Source organism: Cryptotermes secundus, unplaced genomic scaffold, assembly GCF_002891405.2.
Source record: "Cryptotermes secundus unplaced genomic scaffold, Csec_1.0 scaffold5081, whole genome shotgun sequence".
In the NCBI taxonomy this organism is placed as follows: domain Eukaryota; kingdom Metazoa; phylum Arthropoda; class Insecta; order Blattodea; family Kalotermitidae; genus Cryptotermes; species Cryptotermes secundus.
Genome location: NW_019722462.1, coordinates 1 through 5,829, shown reverse-complemented (window position 1 = coordinate 5,829; position 5,829 = coordinate 1). Strand labels below are relative to the sequence as shown.

Sequence of the window (5,829 nt, the reverse complement as noted above, 5' to 3'; positions counted from 1 at the left end):
ACAGTATCAAAAGTTAGCATTCAAGAATTGAAAATCTAGAGACAACAAAGCAGACCCACCGGAATACTGTTACACAATTATCTAGACATGTTGCTATTGATTTTATGTAACAATTATTGGTTTTAAACTGAGAAACCTTATTTTCTATCATTAATATCGTAACGTGTTGGGTTACTGTAGATGCCGTTCAGATTGTTAATTGGTTTATTTAACATACAAATCTCGGCTACAATTAATTATGACAATGTTGTGGGGTTTCACAATTTATAACCCTATTCGCAAATCAAATCACTCTAATGTCAGTTTTTATAAAACCGGAGGTATAAAAGTGCAATGTATCACACGCTCCCAATTATTACTCGGTTATCACGAAATATCACTGATTCTCGCACACGCGTCCGTAACTCATAAGCCAGACATTGGACATGTCTTGGGAATAGCAGAATATTAAGGCAGTGTATTGTATCATTCAGCAGGCATTAATATCGAGATGAACTGGGAACTAGGATTACAGATTACTGAAAACTTAGGAATTATTCTAAAGGAAATTTCTGGAATACTAAATGATATTATTTGAAATGATTGGGTTAATATTTTTGGTTCTTGACATACGTCAGTTGAATAACTTGAAGTGTTGCAGTTCTCTTTATTATTAACAATCAGTGTTTAGTTAATCATTGTTTATAAATTAACTCCAAAATTACTGTGGCTGAGAAAATACAAGGCTTCTAAAGTGCTTGGTTGACTTGTTGGGGTATCATGTAGCTAATGTTGGCTGCTTTTGTTTCAGTATTTTCACTAAAGTTTGTAGGTACTGGTTTATCCCATATGTTATGTGGTGGGGGGGAAGCAAAATTGGTTTCTGCGTAGGTATGCTGTGGTGCATTGGACGCAACAACACTTCAAGAAGATTTGTGTGCTTCTTCGTTCCGTCTGCCTCTTGCTGACGCAGCGCCATGTTTCCTGCCCTTGGATCAGAAGCTGTGTGCTGAATGAGGATGAGCAGAACATGATTCCTCCGTAGTGTGTATGAGTTGAAATACAGGATCTTCATGCAGTCCATTCTGTGATGGCACTGTTGTGCGTTGGTCTAGTTGAATAAGAACGTTGGCATACAGAAATACTTTGTAGTGTTCATCACTAAGAATTGCGATCAGTTCCTATACTCTCTGCTTTAGAACTGGTTTTGAATAGTAGAATGTGGTTTTAAACTTGATCAGCCAGATTTTTCTCACATTGTGATGTTTAGTCATTTGTGTGTATGAATAATGCATGAGACATTGGCTGCTCTAGGTGTATGACCTTAATGGTGTTCTAAAGTTTGTGCCTCTGGGTTTTTGGCCATCTGCCTTTTTTAGGTTGTTTCTGGTATAATAATCAGTTGATTTAGTGGAAATCTGGATTCATAGTTGAGATGGGAGAGTGCTGGAGATATTGGTTTCCTTTTTCCTTCAGATCTGACTGAAGCTGTAGGGTGCAGTCAGTGTAAAAGTAAAAAAGTAAAGCTATCCCCTGTAACAGGCCATGAAGGCCCACACCGTTTTGAGACAGAGTGTCCCAGATTTGTTTTATAACATGCAAGACCGTTGCAGTTAAGAAATAATTTTTGCCAACCTTGTGTTAAAGGTCCCAAATTGTGGTGTGTTCATACTGCATTGAACATTTTCAGGAAGTTGTGCTCTGTGAATTGCATCAAAACTACTGGAATTCATTCTCCTGGTTGCTGGAAGAAGTTGCTTTAGATTAACTACCGCTGTGCAGGGAAGTAGTGAACAGTGACAAGTAGCAGGAGACTGCAGTTTTAATACAGCTCAAAACTTTGAGAAAGGTTCAGTGTTTTGTTGTAATTCTAGAGAACTTGTGGTTTTAATGTATATACTGCATTTGATTTCTGTTATCAGGTTTACACCTGTTGTCGGGATGGGAAAAGGAGGTTTTATTTTTGTTTTCTACAGGCTTTGGAGTAGCAGATCTACAGATAAAAGAGCTCTTGGTCTGCAAAATGGAAAGAGAAATATTGGCACCATATGCAGTGTATTGGAGATCTGCGGTGTCATTTTCAATATGCTGCGGAAGTGACTGATGCCATTTGACACGTGTTGAGCAAGCAGCCAAGTCGCAGTATCACTTCATCAGTGGTGCTGTGTTTGTCGTATTTCAAGTGTAAGTCTGCATTCTGAAGGCAGTAGAGGACTGCATTGTTAGAAATATATGTATTGAACATTTCTCCTGTGAATTTGTGAGGAAAGGCCTGACAGCAAGATTACGCTTGTACAAGAGGTAAATTGAAGTGTGTTCCTGGGATGCGGCTTTTTGCGTGTGTTATTGTACCTGTTTTAAATGTAAGTTTTAGAAGTGGTGTTATTGTGATTTGTGAGATTCCTAATCACAATTGCTCATGTTGAAAAGGCAGGGTCTCTCTGACTTTTTCTGTTGCTCAGCATGTCTTCTAGTTAGGACACAGGTGGCCAGTGTTGAGTCGGTTGGTACTGCATGGGACCTGACGACGCAGTCTGGAGTAAAGCAGCTGGAGAAGAGTAAGTACTCCTATTTGAAAGCTGTCGTGTTTTTAATAAAGGGCCTTAGTCATGTGTATGGAAAATAATGGCATGTTTATAATCATGGTGAGGTCTGCATGTGCTCTGTGAGCTGTAACACTCTGGAATGTATACATTGACGTGGCTGCTGCATGAAGCTGACTACTGCCCTTACACTTGGTGTGGTGCTTAAGCAAGCACAAGGACAACTTTCCTGCATTCTGGAGTCCTTGATGGGATCTGCAAGTATATAAAATAATCAGTATTGGTACTGCGTTAAATTGACACGCAAAAAAGTTTCTTCAAAAATCTTAGAAGACTGGAAATTTTTCTGTGAATTGATGCATGAATCCTGTTCCTTTGCTCAAGCCTGTTGTTGTGGTTATTGTTCTTCCTCTTAGACTCTATGTTATGTGTAACATCCACATGCAAGGGAAGACAACATGACACATGTGCTAGGTGGAAAATGATAACCAATATGGAGGGCTTATGCGCAGAAAATAAAATGCAAACGCCCAGGCCACTACAGTATAACAAATCCAAAGAGAGTGATAATGAAATTTATTGTTTAGACAAGTGGACAATGGCACTAGTAGAGGTGTAAAAAGAAATTTACAAAATTGTAACAAATTTTAAATTTAAATGTAAATTTGCAGCTTATGGAATTTTAACTAGTGCTAACTGGGTTATTGATGGTAACTTACAATATTTTCAGTCATGAAATATTGCAATTACAGGTGAGTAATTGGACATACTTTACAGTGGAACAGTTTTGGCATAGCCGAGACACCTGAAGATGACCGTTCGCATTCTTGACAGAATTGCATTGTGTGTGAGAGGTATATTAATTCAACAGGATGCTTAAATACAGTACTGAAGATTCTTGAACAGAAACGGGGTCTTCTCAGGGAATTAGTTTTTATTTGTAAACTCTAATCAGTCTGTCTCGTTAAACATTCTTTGTTTTATGTTATTTTCAAATGTGCCTTACAAACTATGAAGATGTTTTCCAAAATATGAATTTCAATGCAACAAATTATTCCCTTTTCTTCCGCTTTCGCTTTTAACACTTTGGCCCTCGATGGCCATCTTCAAGGTGTCTTATTATATTAAAACTTCCTACACTTCATTAATATGCATTAAAATCACATGTTGTAGTACACTTAATATAATAAAATAAAATAAAATCCATTTAAATTTCCTATTGAAATTTTCATTACTTTTCTGAAATTCTGTTCCACGTCACAGGGGCATTTGTCTACTTGTTTTGAACTGTATATTTATCTCCACACATTGACACGCTTGAACTCCATATTTTTAAGATTCTTCAAAGATAATTGTTTTTATATTTTGTTTTGTTACGTTCTCAAAGTGCTTGTTTGTGTGGAAGGAAAGTTTTGTCTTATACTCTTAGAGCTCAGCAGTGGTGGCGTATGCAGCAGTCCACGGTGAAGATTTGTGACCTTTTCTATCCTACTCGAAGATCTGTGGCATTTGCTGATAAGGGATGTTGTGCGTTCTGTGATCAGACTCTGGATGCTGGAAGTTGTTCGCCTACTGGAAGCCATCTGTTTCTACACGAGGTTCATTAGAGAAACTTCTCTTAATGTCTTAGAGCCGTAAGAATTGCCAGCACTTGTAAGTCATTATGTATGACACAGAACTTTCTGTCTGTAGTTTGGGAATGTTATGATGTGCAGGTATCTCCCCAGCTCTGTGTATTTCCTGACCTTTTATACCGATTGTTTTAGGGAGGGCAGTATTGTTGTATTTGGAAGGGGCAAAAGTCAGGGGAAGTGGTTTCGATGATTAAGGCATGAAACGAGGTGTCTGTACTTGGATGATAATACTCAATATTTTGCCTGCATATTGCCTATTTTCAGTTCTGCTATTCTGCAAGAGATACGAAACTTGTGCATTGTAGAGAATGCCATTCTATAACCGTGAGACGTTGAGGGAGAGCAGAGCTCTTTTTTTTTTTTGAGATTTTTTACTGGAGGTCATTTTGTGGCAAGTTGCTGGAAAGTCCTCATGTTGGGGTAACTTTTTTATGGTATGGTGTCTGTAGGTAATTACAGTTATTTAAAATTTGGAGATTAATTCACTTTAATATTAGCAGTGTCACATGGTTATTATCTTATTACAGAATCTGAGAAATTCATGTTATGATTGGGCACTATATCACTAGATGTTTCTTCATACCTGAGGGTAGTAGTTGGGCATTTTTTTTGCACGTGTGTTGGTACTTGGTCACTGCAAAAGATCACAGAAAACACAAGGTGCACCTTTTGTAATGGATTGAGTAGAAAAGCGCACACGCGCGTGTACATTAAGTGATGATGATGATATTACTGGAACGTTTCAAGATGAATCCCTGTCATGGGGCAAGGTGCATTGTCTCCACTGGTATCGTCCAGTTTAAAGCCAGACATTGGCCATGTCTCGAGAATAGTGGAACATGAAGGCAGTATCTTGTATCATTCAGCAGGCATTAATATCGAGGTGAACCAGGAACTAAGATCACAGATTACTGAAAACTTAGGAATTATTCTGAAGGAAATTTCTGGAATACTAAATGATGATATTTGGAATGATTGGGTTAATATTTTTGACAGTTGACAAACAGGTCTTGACATATGTCAGTTGAATACCTTGAAGTGTTGCAGTTCTGTTTATTATTAGCAGTCAGTCTTTAGTTAATCGTTGTTTATAAATTAACTCCAAAATTACTGTGGCTTAGAAAATATGAGGCTTCTAAAATGCTTGGCTGACTTGTTGGGGTATCGTGTAGCTAATGTTGGCTGCTTTTGTTTCAGTATTTTCACTAAAGTTTGAAGGTACTGGTTTTTCCCATGTGATATGTGGTGAGAGGGAAGGGAAATTGGATTGCGTAGGTATGCTGTGGTGCATTGGATGCTTCTTCGTTTCCTGTCTACCTCTTGCTGACGCAGCGCCAAGTTTCCTGCGCTTGGATCAGAAGCTGTGTGCTGAATGAGGATGTGCAGAACATGATCCCTCCATAGTGTGTATGAGTTGAAATGTAGTCCATTCTGCGATGGCACTGTTGTGTGTTGGTCTAGTTGAGTAAGAACTAGGAATACTTGGTAGTGTTTATCACTAAGAATTGCAATCAGTTCCTATACTCTCTGCTTTAGAACTGGTTTTGAATAGTAGAATATGGATTGAAACTTGATCAGCCAGATTTCTTTCTCACATTTTGAAGTTGTCATTTGTGTGTATGAATATTCATGAGACATTGGCTGCTCTAGGTGTATGACCTTAATGGTGTTCT

The 5,829-nt window shown here is 38.1% G+C and overlaps 1 long non-coding RNA gene across 1 annotated transcript; it reads right to left on the bottom strand.

Moving 5' to 3' along the window:
• Positions 1-622: 622 nt before the first annotated feature.
• LOC111861536 lies at positions 623-5,789 on the bottom strand. Its single transcript, XR_002842255.2, has 2 exons — positions 3,758-5,789; positions 623-2,777 (listed from the first exon to the last, which is right to left on the bottom strand). It is a non-coding gene; the product is annotated as an uncharacterized LOC111861536 (long non-coding RNA).
• Positions 5,790-5,829: the final 40 nt, after the last annotated feature.